This window comes from Neophocaena asiaeorientalis, unplaced genomic scaffold (assembly GCF_003031525.2).
Source record: "Neophocaena asiaeorientalis asiaeorientalis breed wild unplaced genomic scaffold, Neophocaena_asiaeorientalis_V1.1 scaffold427, whole genome shotgun sequence".
Taxonomy (NCBI): Eukaryota; Metazoa; Chordata; class Mammalia; order Artiodactyla; family Phocoenidae; genus Neophocaena; species Neophocaena asiaeorientalis.
Window position 1 is genome coordinate 2,876,664 of NW_020172280.1, and position 13,239 is coordinate 2,889,902.

Sequence of the window (13,239 nt, forward strand, 5' to 3'; positions counted from 1 at the left end):
ATTATTAATTTTTTCATGTTTCCGTGATATTGCTTTTGCAGCAATTAAGATACAAATACCTATGGGAAAGTTGATAAATAGATTTAAGCTTTTTTGCCCCATGGGGTAAGTGAAAGCTAGCAAGTGCCCTGTCAGCATGTTTTAGTGTGTTTATGGGTGGGACAAACCAAAGAGGGGACCCACGTGGCACTGAGGTGGAGAGGAGACCCATGTAAGCAGCGGGCTTCGCAGAAGACCAGAAAGGGCAGCTAGGGAAAACCCGGGAAATCTCCCCTCTTCTGATGTGCCTGTTGTCAGTCCTCCTGTATCATCAGCCCGTGATGACCCAAATCACTTCCAGGCTCTGCCTTCAGAACTGAGCCAGGCTCCCGTGTGTCAGCTGCAACCCCCAACCCCAGCTGAACTCTCACTCGGGTGAAGAAACGCTCCCTTAGGTACGAGATGCTGAATGAGACTCCTTCCGCTCTGTTTTTGTTGTTGTTCTCATAACTGTTCTTTCAGGGTTTTTTTACCCGAAAGAACTGCCCCCAATATAAAGACTAGGTGGGGTGGAGACCTTTATTTAAGTTGTAGATCTTGTAAAACGGCTCCAGATCCCTAAGCGTGTGGATGGTACTGAGTTTGGGGACAAATCATTACTGAAGAGAACATACTGTAACCTTCATTCTCAAAGTAGAGGCCAATGCTACTATCTGGGCCAAATCTATTTTTAGGATAAAGGCTGCAATCTCTGGTAACAACAGATCCCCACTAAACAGTACGCTGTGCCCCGCCAGGAGGCACGGCCTCGAAACGCCAGACCACGCACACCTCCCCACTAATGCGGCGCACCCCACCCGCTCTTTCACACAGGGGCCCCTGGAGGTTCAAAGAGTTTATTTTGAAGTGAAACGGCTACTGGAAAAAGCTTTTATTTTCATATGGGACAAGCCTCATAAAGCGTTTATTTCTCTTCATTAGCGTTCACGACGGCAGCCCAGAAGGCTTTCTCCCGCCAATTTGTCGTTGATCTTATAAAACACGTCTCTCTTCTTGATCTGATTTTCTCCCCCCGTGCATTTGTTCTGCTTAAACCTTTCAGCACATTTGTTAACTTGAGTGACACTGAAAAAAATCGCCACCCCATGAATGTGGAGTCATGCAATCCATGGGATGTGCATAGTTCATTTAATCGGGACAGCTTGGTTCCTTCCCAGATGTTCCCTTTCAGCAGATACCATTGTGTTTTAAAACTTTGGATAATTATAGCTCTGTAAACCTAGAGGACAAGATTGGTTGGCTCCAGCCAGCTCCTTGCTCCTTATGTAATAGCTTCATTGTTTAGTAATCGCCCTATTCACAGAGCAAAGGGATCCATGTCAGCCAAGACATCTATTCAAAGCACTTCCCCTGTGCTGGATAAACAGGAGTAGAAGTAGTCCTACCCAGAGAACCAGAACACTCACAGGGGACGTGCTACAAGTTTGACCAGGGCTGATTTTCCCTTCTCAAATGGAACCCTCCTTCAGAAATGGCTTCACCTTTTCTTCAGTAACAAATCAGCCTTTCCCTTTGCTGGTGAAATCCCTGCTAAATGCAGGGAGCCCCGAATGGGTGGGGCAGGCCAATGTGGGTGGTGGGCGAAATGCTGGGCCACTGAGAAATGAGATGAAGGGTGTGGGATGAGACACAGAGCACTGGGGGATGGTCCACACCTGTTGTCCCTGTCAGGGAAGAAGAAATTTTCCTCTCTCCTTCTAGGTTATCCTTCTGGTCTAAGAATTAAATTGACATGAGACAGATTAACAGGAGAAAATCAAACAAAAATTTGATAACAGGTACACACGGGAGAGACCCAGGAGAACCGAGTTACTCACCAAAATGGCCAAAGCCCTCACCTTAAATACCATCTTCAGCTAAAGACAAAAAGGAATGTTGGATGTAGTGGTTTGGGACATCAAAGGGGAGGAAGGCAACTGACATGGAGGTGGATGAGCAAATGTTTGGTAAATAACTGTGTGCTGGACCTGCAGAGACGACGGGACATGGAGCGGACTCTGATCTTTAGCCCCTTCCTAGAGTTCCTCCCACCAGACCTAGCCTGTATCCTTTGAGGATATCTATGGTGATGACTATATTCTGGGTATGTGCCCTCTGTCTGAATTCTTTTAGGTAGTTAAGGGCAAAGGTCAAACAAGGTCAAAGTTTCTTTCTGAGTCTTTTGGGCCTTGATTAGTTTCAGCTTGAAATAATCTGCAGGACAAAGAGACATTTTGGGGTGCCGAGTCTTACTCCCCTACATTCCCAAGGACAAGAGAAAGGAGAGAGAAACTTCCCTAAGCTATTTCCTGGAAGAATCCAGAATGATCTCTGGGAGCTCTATGGGGGCATGAGAGGGAGCTCTGCAATGCAGGAAGAAGTAGAGACTTCTTCGATTTTGTGGAGGATCTTCACCAGGGAGTCTATGCGCATGTTTCCCAGCCTGTAGGATCCCAGCGAATACTGGAGCCCAGTTTCCTCTGGCCAAGAGCCTGGAGCTGCCCCATCAAAAGACGGAAGGCCCTCAGCAAAGCACCGCAACACACAAGCTGCCCTTCTGCCTCCCCAGCTCTCTCCCTGTCCTGATCCTGCAGCTCCAGGAGAGCAAACGGTGGAGAATGAGAGAAGAAACAGAAGGAGATTTAAAGCATAACAATAAATAGGGATATAGAACACCCACTGAAGCTGATTCAGTATGGACTCGGAAGGTGCAGAAATGCTATGACCCATCCTTGAGAATCAATGTGCTCAAGACTGATTATTAGAAACATTTCTTTCTTTTTCTCTTTTCTTTTCTCTTCTTTTTCTCTACATATATTCTTTTTATATTTATATATTTTGTATGAATCTATGCATGTGTGTGTATATATGTGTGTGTGTGCGCGTGTATATATATATATGTATAGCATCATGGTTTTGGCATAAAAATTATTTTAGAGTGAAAATATTTGAAATCTTACCTGAACTTCCCTTATCTGACTAAAGCAGAGGCTTCCCAAAAATACAGCTGCCACCAACCCCCCTCCAAGGGGATTCCCTGCAAATTCCAGGAAGGAGACAGACTGCCCATTCCCATCAGCATCAAGAAAAACCCAACAGAACCTGGTATACCTTCCCACTGAAGCCCCACCCGTTTTGTTAAGTGGATACAGAAACCTTTACCTCTGAGTATTCAGCAAGTACTCATTACTGAGAATTCCCACAGGCACGTGTAAATAAACCTTGTCTTTTCTCCTATTCATCTGCCTACTGTTAGTTAATTTGCAGGCCCTGACCATTCAGCCCAAGTAGGTGGAAGAAGAGCTTTCTCCCGAGAGTTTATATGTGCAAATACACACACACACACACACACACACTTTCTGCTAACTGACTGAACCTGCAGGCCCTTTCAGATCTGAAAATATTCCGACTCCCTGTCCCACAATGCCCCATTGTCACTCCCACCCTGACACACACATTGCACACATGCCACTAGAAGTGGGTCTCCTCCCATCGGGCTCTGCTTCTGTTGGGCGCATCAGCTGTGTCCTGCCTGGTCTGCTGGGCTCTCAAATCTCCAACCACAGCTGAGGCCCTTGGCCTTCAGGACACCAGAGACATCACTGGGCCTTCTACTGTTGACAAGAACTGCGGCCTGGTGTGGAGGGAGTGTCCTCAATTCCCCGTGTGATTTTCTATCAGAGATCTCACTTTTAAGCACACTGTTTCTGTTGTTTTGTTTTGTTTTCTTCCCTTTAAAATCCTGCCTTCTCCCCATGGGGCTTATATCTGTATCTGATGTGGCCCAGAGAGGGACCCGTCCCCATTTGGAACCCCCAGCTCCTGCAGGCACCTGGTCTGCGGTCCTCAATGCACTTCGAACACCGTCTGGCACCCGGCCCAAGTCCACAGTCCTGTATCCATAAATCTAAAATCCAGAAGTCTCTGAAAACAGAAGGACTTGTATAACTGCTTTGGTGTGAAGTGATAAAAGGCTCCATTTATCCCACTTGGTGTGAATATTCATGTATTTGGCTGGTACAGGACTGTGGAAACACTGATGTGTTTGATTCCCAGGGTGCTGCCTCAGATCCCTCTGGGATGTTATCAAACATTCGGTTTATGCACCGTAGTGCCTTGCTAAAATCTGAAACATTCTGAATTCTGAAACCTATGTGGCCTCCAGGGCTTCAGATAAGTGACTGTGGACTTTGCACGTTCCAGTAAATATGTGCTGATTGAACGGCTGACCCGCTCCTTCCTTCCTACACCCGGGTTTCCTTGCAGGTCAAGTTCTCGGTGATGTCTCCTTCCTCTGCGGTAGCAGCTGTCTCCAGGCTTCATGCGAACAGGCTCAGTATGACCAGCGGGGACAATCCACACGTGGTCCAAAGCTGGGCCCTGACTGCCTGTGGGAGTGTTATGACATGAAGCTCATCCTTACCGCCACTTTAAGAAAAAAAATAGAGAGACAGACAAAATATTTTCAGATCTGAGCAGGCACGTGGGGCCAGCTAGTTAACAGGAGAAAGAAAACGGAACAACAATGAAAAAAAAAAGAATTTGATCTTGCTAGTAGTCAGTTACAAACACCTGAATGGATGAACATTGACGCTCCAGCCATACTGAATCAGCTTTAGAAGGGTGTTCTAGAATCCTTTTTGTTATTTTACTCTCCCTCCTTTTTCCCTTCTCTCTCTGCACTGCCCAAGGTCTGGGCTCTACTCCCGGTGTCCCAAATGGACATGGTTGGATTCATCAAGCCTCCTTCAAGGCCCTGTTTCTACCTTTGTATTTGTATATAGGATTTCTACTCCCTCAAAAAGCCTCCCCCTGCCAAACTGACTAAGCTCTGGGCCCTACAAAACATGGATGCTCTCTGGGGAGCTGATAGGCATCCCCGGCCCCAACCTGGGGACCTGCGGGGGCTCCCTGCCGTCTTAAGTTTTTCACATTCTTCCTGGTGGAGCATCTATATGGCAGACCTTCCTCATGCTGACAACAATGGCTTCTCACTTCGTGACTTGAGTTTTTTATGCTAAAATGCTCCCTCCCTTCCAGGAGTCAGAGGCCCGAGAAAATAAGTGACTTAAAGGAAAGTCTATCTCTTGAGTTAGGCATTTTTGCTTTCACTTATGGATGAGAAAGAGGATACTCAAAGCGCTGAGTGAGTCATTTATCTAAGATCACAGAGCTGGTTAGAAACCCAGTCAGGATTTGAACCCAGGTCCTCAACTCCTGAACTGCTGTTTCTTATTCGATTCCATATTTCTAATCCATCAGAGGCATTCATTTGAAGAAAGAAATAAATTCGGTTTTTCTGATCCGAGCTAGTTAAGAAGCACATGGGTCTTTTTGAGTAACCGAGACCTCATGTTCCCAGCATTTTCAGTAAAGACATAACTTTTGAGGCTGCGTTCTCTCCTTTCATTTTTTTTACACTAATGGGTGTTTCAGTAGGAATGGGATCCCTACATTTCAGATTCTAATGTGCTTACTCCACTTAACAATGTTTGGCTTAATTATTAAGAGTGCCGTGAGGCGTGATGCCAGAGCAGTCCCAACGTGGCTACATCCTGTGCGTGGGGATATCTGCGCTCGTGGCAGGATGGAGAGGTCAGGGAGGCCAAGAGGCAGGGGGCTGAGAGGCAGGACCTCCTTGTCCCCCATCTGTGACATGGTGGGCTTCCAGGTGAGGATACAGTGGGGTGTGCAGTGCAGAGGTGACAAGTAAGGGACACTATTAGTTTGGTAGGGTTGCTGTAACAAACTACTACAAACAAATGACTTAAACAACAGAAATTTACTGTCTCACAGTTCTGGAAATTAGAATTCTGACACTGAGATGCCGGGATGGCCAAGCTCCCTCTGAAGGCCCTGGGGAAGAATCGGTCCCATGCCTCTCTGTTAGCTTCAAGTAGTTCCTTGGATTGTGACAGCGTAGCTCCAATCTTCACATGATGTTCTCTGGTGTGTGTGTGTCTATGTCCAAGTCACCTCTTTTAATAAGGACAGAAGTCATGTTGGATTAGGGGGCCACTCTACTCCAGTATGACCTCATCTTAACTAGTTGTATCTGCAATGACCCTATTTCCAAATACAGCCACATTGTGAGATTAGGGCTTTAACAGGTGAATTCTGGGGGACACGTTTTAACCCATAATGGCCCACCCTCTGGTCCCCCCCAATTTACGTCCTTCTCACATGCAAAATACATTCATCTTATCTCAACAGCCCCGAAATTCTTAACGTATTCCAGCATCAACTCTAAGTCCTAAACCTCATCTAAATAAGGTGTGGGTGAGATCAGAGCATGATTCACTGTGGGGCAAAATTCCTCTCTGTATGAGAATCTATGAAACCAGACCACAAGTTACCTGCTTCCAAAACATGATGGTGGGACAGTCAAGGGACAGACCTTCCCATTCCAAAAGGGAGAAATCAGAAGGAAAAAGGGTCATGTGTCCCAGGAAAGCTTGAAACCTAACAGTAAGTTCCATTAGATTTTAAGGCTTGAGAATAATCCTCTTTGGCTCAATGTTTTGTCCTTTGAGTCCACCCACATCATGAAGGGTGATCTGCTTTTCTCAAAGTCCACTGATTTAAATGTTAATCACATCTAAAAAAAAAAAAAAGCTTTCACAGCAACATCTAGACTGGAGTTTAACCAAACAACTGGGCAACATATCCTAGACAAGTTAACACATAAAATTAGCCATCACTGATATTTTTTGAAAAAAGTAGTATAATGTGTCCAAGATGGGGGAAAAATCAGGAAGAGACACTTAGAAGAGAAGGTGGCGAAGACTTTCAGGCAGTCTGAGCTGGGCGATGTACCCCTGGGGCAGCACTCAGAAGGGTCAGCTGAGGAGTAGTTTTAATCTGTCCCAGTGGTTTGGATCAGAGAAGTGGGCAGAAATGGTGGTATGGAGGGTGGGAAACACAGATGACTAGAAAGTCAGGGCTGTGGCCCAAGGAGAAGCCCTAAAAGAGAACTGGCTGGTCTGGAGCTAGGTACACTGGCAGGGAGTGATGGGCTGAATGTTTGTGTCCCCCCATGTTCGTATGCTGGAGCCCTAACCACCACCCCCCCACCCCGCAACATGATGGTATTTGGAGGTGGACCTTTGGGAGGTGATTAGGTTTAGATGAGGTCATGAAGATGGAGCTCCCATGACGTGATTAGTGCCTTTATATAAAGAGGAAGAGACACCAGAGTTTCCTTTCTGTGTCACGTGAGTGGGAAGAATCTAGGAGCTGGATGTCACTGAGAACTGAATCTGCCCGGCCCTTTCTCTTGGATTTGCATCCTTTAGAACTCTGAGAAATAAATGTCTGTTGTTTAAGCCACTCAGTCTTTGGTGTTTTGTCGCAGCGGCATGAGCTAAGACACAGAGGAAGCCACTCATGGCCTCCTGCACGTGCCTCACCTGGGCAATATTCTATTGTATTGTGCTTGTCTCCATGTCTATCTCCCCACGAGACCTCAGCTTCCATGGGTTGGTCTTATGAGAGGATGTCTCCTCAGCAACCAGCACAGGACCTGGTGTCCAGAAGGTGCTCAAGTAAGGGTTGTTGAATGAAAATGTGAGTGGACTCTACCCAGCTTCTTAAAACTTGGTGGTGGCAAGAAAATTTTATAATGGTGGACGGGGATGGATGCGGTTTAGCTTGTGGGGTGTAGCAAACCTATCTTGAAGCTGTGTTGACCGGGCAAACACACTGCTTCTCCCTGGAACATGTGGTTATTTGAGTTGGCTTGGGGAAGGCCGATGGCTGAAAAGAGAGAGGTGTTAAAACTCTCCCAGGCACCCCTGGGAGTCTACAAAAGCCTGGAGGTTGTGTGAGCCTGCGTTAAGACGAGGTGACCTTTTTTTTTTTTTTTTTTTTACGCCACCAGGGAAGCCCAGAGGTGACCTTTTAAGAAGAGCAGCCTGTGAGTGCCTTTCTGCTCTTAGTCTGTAACCAAAGATCTTAATCTCTACACAGAGTAAAGGTTCACACCTAGACATTCTGTAGTCTAAAGGGCGTGGAGGGAGAAGGAAGGAAGGAACACATTTGAGGGGCAGAGAGAAAGTAGGTGAAGCTCATGGTCCTGAGGAGAAATGCCTTCCCACTGGGTGGGACAGCGACAGTCACGCACTTAAATCCTTCGTGGGACCTTCAGACTGTCCGTCTGTCACGGGTCCATCTAGTTTCTGCAAAGGAGGGAGGGCGTGGAAGTGGGCAGCTGGGTTGACGATGATATTTCCATGTCGGCCCGCTGGGTGTTCACACGCTACACGACCCACGTGACGTGCGGCATTTGATTCCCCTGTATTGCTAATGTCACTCAGGGGCCTCCTCGCTTTGCACAATACTTGGAAGAGGATCTTCCCGCTGACAACGAAGCAGCTCCAAACTGGGATCACTGATTTCCATTTCAAAACTGCCTTCAATTTAGTTGATTTAAACGACTTGACTTTGCTCTGTGAAATGACTGTGGCCTACGAGCTCAGCCCGTTGCCCTTTGAACGGCATAAACACGCTCCCTGCAGGGACCCATGGAGCTCCGCCACCCATTGTTTATCTAAAAACAGCGTTTTATTATTGTCGCTCAATTAGTCCAGACAGCGGACACAAATGACTCTCAACAGCTACATCCTTACCCTTCGCGTCACACATAAATGCCAAAGACGGCTCTAATAGCTGGCTAATAAAATCAAAACGTGCCTGCATTGACTCTGTGATTCCTCAAATCGTCACCCTTTCTTCTGAAATCTCTTCTTAATCTAATTACGTACGATATTTTCACTTTAGTAAAAGAACATTAAACTCAGTAATCAACAATTCTGTTCTCAATTTATTTATGAGCAGCCAACCAAGGTTCTTTTGAACGTAAACTTTGGAGGGGAGCTTATCTTCTATAAACAAACGAGCATGTTTTTTCCCCTCAAGGTCAAAATATTATTGCCTGTGTAGGGCTTTTTCCTATAAACTTTTTTTTCCTAAAAATTGCACAATCTGTCATTTCACAGACACCCACGAAAAGCCACTCCTAATCACGGGCAGAAGATAAGTTTCCCCCGGTTTATACTCACTGCTGTGAAAACGCTATTATACGCAAATGTTTCATCCGTTTTGCAAACATATGCTTTCACACACACATACTCACCACACACAGGCAGTGTCTGAAACAGGAAAGGTCTTTTGAAAAAGACAGAAAATGAAATGCACTGAGCCACTTAACATTTCCCATTTTTCAAATCCATCTTGGAAGCATAGGAGGCTGATGCTCAAAAACCACGTGCCATTGACTGTGCCCGAACCGCACTCTTTGAATGGCAAGATGCCTGCTGCCTGCTTCAGACCTCTAGCTGATGACTGAAGAAGCTGAGGGTCAGAGAGGTGAGGAGATTTAAGGGAGGTTAGCAACCATGTTAGTGTCAAGTGGACAACGGGGACCCAGGTGTACCAGTCACATCCCTGGACCGGTGTATGATTGAAACACAAAATCCGAGAATTGGGATAGTAAGGCTCCGTCCTCTTGGTGGGGGTCCTAAGGGTCTGAATGCTGCAGGTGAGGTTTAGGTGTTCAGTTTAGCTGCACTGTGGCTACCTTCCTTCCCCTCGAATCCCTCTACCCCCATCTTTACCCCCCAGACATACACACATGCACACTTTGGTAATATAACATTTCTAAAGTTTTCATTTGAGTTTAAGGTTGGAACTCCTCCAGGCCAAACATAAAGAAAATCTCCAAGCTGGCCCTCTTCTCCCTCAGGGCCCCGGCCAGGCTCCCTCTGGTTCCTGCCATGGATGGGGAACCAACATTACCTCACGTCTCAAAACTCTGTCCCTGGGCAGGCTCACTTTTGCCCCTCTCTGCTGTCTCCTCGGGGTGAGAAGAAAGGGGGTGATGTCGGCACCATAAGAGGAATTCCTCTTTCCACCCAGAGAAATTACATTGTCCGGGGCTGAAGGCCAAAGTGAAGGAGCCTCCCAAACCATTCCAATGGCAGAGGTGGGAGGCTGTGAATGGACTTGGGGTTGGGAGTTCAGGCTCTGCTCTCCTGAGGGGGCTTCGTGCTTGTTCCATTGGACTAGCTTCCACCGTTTCATCAGAAGAACAGGAAGCATTAGGTCATCACCAAAGCAGCACCTAAGAGTCAAACGACCTTAACTTTGGTGCCCAGCAAATGCCTCTGACACCTACCCAGCCACTGACCTTGGGCACATATCGCTGCTTCTTTATCCACAAATTTTCCTAATGATTCCTATCTTTGCTTCCCGGGGGTGTGGACCACACAGAAAAGCATACAATGTCCCCTCAATGCAATTCCTATTTGACCCCATCTCCTCCTTTCATGGAATGATAGTGAGTGCCAAGAAACGGGAAGAGGTGTCTGATGTCTGATTAGTGAGCTAGAAAAAGACTACCCTGGCAGGGACACAGTGTTATTTTATTAGCTATAAGCTGTGACTTAGGGCTCATCTGCCGTGTACACACCTTTAAAAGAAAATACAGTTTTTATAATGTCACATTCTTCCAGATCGGTGTCAGCTGGTCAGTTTCTCTTTGCTCTCTACCTGCCCTGGGGGGTGAAATGTCACCCCCCTGGAAGCAGCCACCAGTGAGCTGCCCGGCTGAGGGATGGGCTTCCTGTGTTTCCGCAGCCCAACATTTCAATGGTATCGTGCTCTCGCTGAGACAGCTTTCCTCAGGAAGCCACACGAATGACCCTCAAGACGAGTGGATCTTCCTGGGGCGATTCACCCTGAATTTTTAGGCTCTCGCCACTCTCTTAGGTTCTGGCCCCCCTTGCCTTCTGAAACCACAAAGCAGTTAGAGATTCTAATCTCTCAACCCAAAGTCACTTTGGCAATGCAGTCAGATGTCACCTGGGGTCACCATCGCCCGTCTGTGGTGGAAAGTTCCAAGCAGTTGCAGTTGCTTTTGTGATCTGCCAGTTGACGTGGCGAGACTGCCCTGAAACCCAACAGGAAGGTGGTTTTCTGAGGCAGGTTAAAAATACATTTACGTTTGTTTATAAACGAGCGATTATTTTTAGTCTGAGGCAGAGGCTCGACAAGGATCTGGAGGCCCGCGGTGGTGTGGCTTAACCAGCGGGATTTGCACCTGCACAAAACCAGGAGTCTGGGTTTTTCTGCTTCGGGTCATTGCCTCAGTTCCCTGACTCGGTTCTGGTCTCCCAAGGCTTCAGGACGAGGTAAAACTGATCCCAGAGCTGCCTTTGTATCTGATTTCTGTTTCTCTGCAGGCCGGCAGGCCACCGCGAGGCAGGCCACACTTGAGAGGCCAATGGCTGAGCTTCAGGCTTTGAGAAGCTCCTTCTTGCGGGTAAGAGATGAGGGCCATGCCTTTGGAAGTCTCTGTGCAGTGCTGGGCTCCGTTGCTAATGATGGCGAGCTCGTCACACCTCTGGGTGGTGTGGGCAGATGGTTCCTACTTCGCTGTAGGAGCTCCAGGCTGAGGGACGGCCAGGAAGTTTAGAAGGATATGCTGGTTCTTTAGCCTGTGCCTGATGCATTCTTTGCCGAATTGGGTAACAGAGGAGAAAACAGAGATGTACGTGGCTGTCCTCCAGCTAATGCACCATCACCACCATGACCCCCACCTCCATGCAGTCAAGCAGGGGCATGGGAACCAGAACAAGCTGAGACAAATGGCACACCCCCAGGGGACCACAGGTTGACAGCAACCCTGGGATCAGTGGCAGGGTCTGGGGCACTCATGAATCACCAGTGACCACCTAGGTCCTTCCGTCCTTGATCCCCCATGGATTGCTCCCACAGAGCTTCTCTTACAGATGATTGTACCTACTCTGTGATGACCTGCCAGCCTAAGGCTATTGGGTCCAGACGAGACATAGCTGATGTGGTCAGTGCTTGCCCACATTCCCTGGGAAACTTTTCTCATTTTCCTGCACACCAGCTCCAGGTGTGTCAAGCAGCACCTGTGTCTCTCTGTCAGAGGGCTACCCGCAGGGTTCTGGAACTGCTATGCCAGCTTAAAAAAAGTAATAATGAGAATCTGCATCCTTCCCGGGATGACAGCCCTTAACCAGTGGATGATGGATGGGAGGAGGATATAAATACTTCCCTGGGCCCTAATCAGGAGCACAGTGGAGGCCACAGGGAGACGTTGGAGAGAGTGTCAGTCACACCTCACCACTTCCCTCCCTGGGGCTTTGCACCATGTTGCACACTTACCCAGCATCCTTCCTTTCTGGGGCTGACTTCCCAAACCTTCTACCAGATTTTCCTGGGGACATTCCTTAAACGAATCACTCAGTGTTCGCTTCTGGGGAATCTAACCTAAGTAAGACACAAGACAAGGCACGGGAGGCAATGTTTGTTCTAAGGCCCAGAATCGACGCGGTTTCCCCTCAGCTCAGATGGCTTCTCATGTCTTTAAAGTTCAGGCTTCCTAGATCATCCCATAAAGATTCTTAGAGTGAAAGAGTCTATCGTTCCGCTACACAAGCATACCAGGCAACTGTTCTCCCATTCTACAGGGTCTTCTGCGAAATCTCAACTCAAAGTCAGCCCCAGGGCCCTGGGGGAAATTCTGCTTCCTACGTCTTAATTCAGAGTAACATAGGCCTTGGCCGAAGCTTCCAACCATATAGTCACCTCGTGTTTCCCCCGTCCCTTTAGCCCAGCAAAAATGAAAGCCAATGGGGGCCTTATATGGCGTTCACAGACTTCGGAAACCTGTTCAAAAATAGTTTCAGTTCCTTTCTTATTGTCTCCTCAGAGTCTGATAATTCCTGGAAGGAGGACTGTAGGTTCATTGATACCTGGGGACTCCAGCAGAAAATCAATCCTGTAGCTCAGGGAAGCTGTACAAAAACCCCACGCGCTCCCCTGCTGGGGCTGTCAGCTCCCTCCTCCCTCCCGGCCCTTTGAGCCTTGGGAGTAACTCCTGCTGCTCCACAGATCAGGCCGCCACGGACGCCACGCAAACAGGGAAGAAAATGGTGCAAACTGGGAGACCGCCAGTTCCTCAAGCTTGTCCTTCCTCCCCTGTGTGTAATCTCCAAGAGCATCTAGTCGAGCAGAAACGTCAACATTGGTTTCAACAATGACACATCCCCCAGGAGAGTTCCCGCACGTCACGAAGGAGAGTTTGGGCTTGTTGTGACCACTGTCGGTCTTGGCCCAAGCCTGGAAACATGTGAAAACACAAGACTGGACCAGAACAACTACAGGCAAATGCTCCGAAGTCCTGACACACCA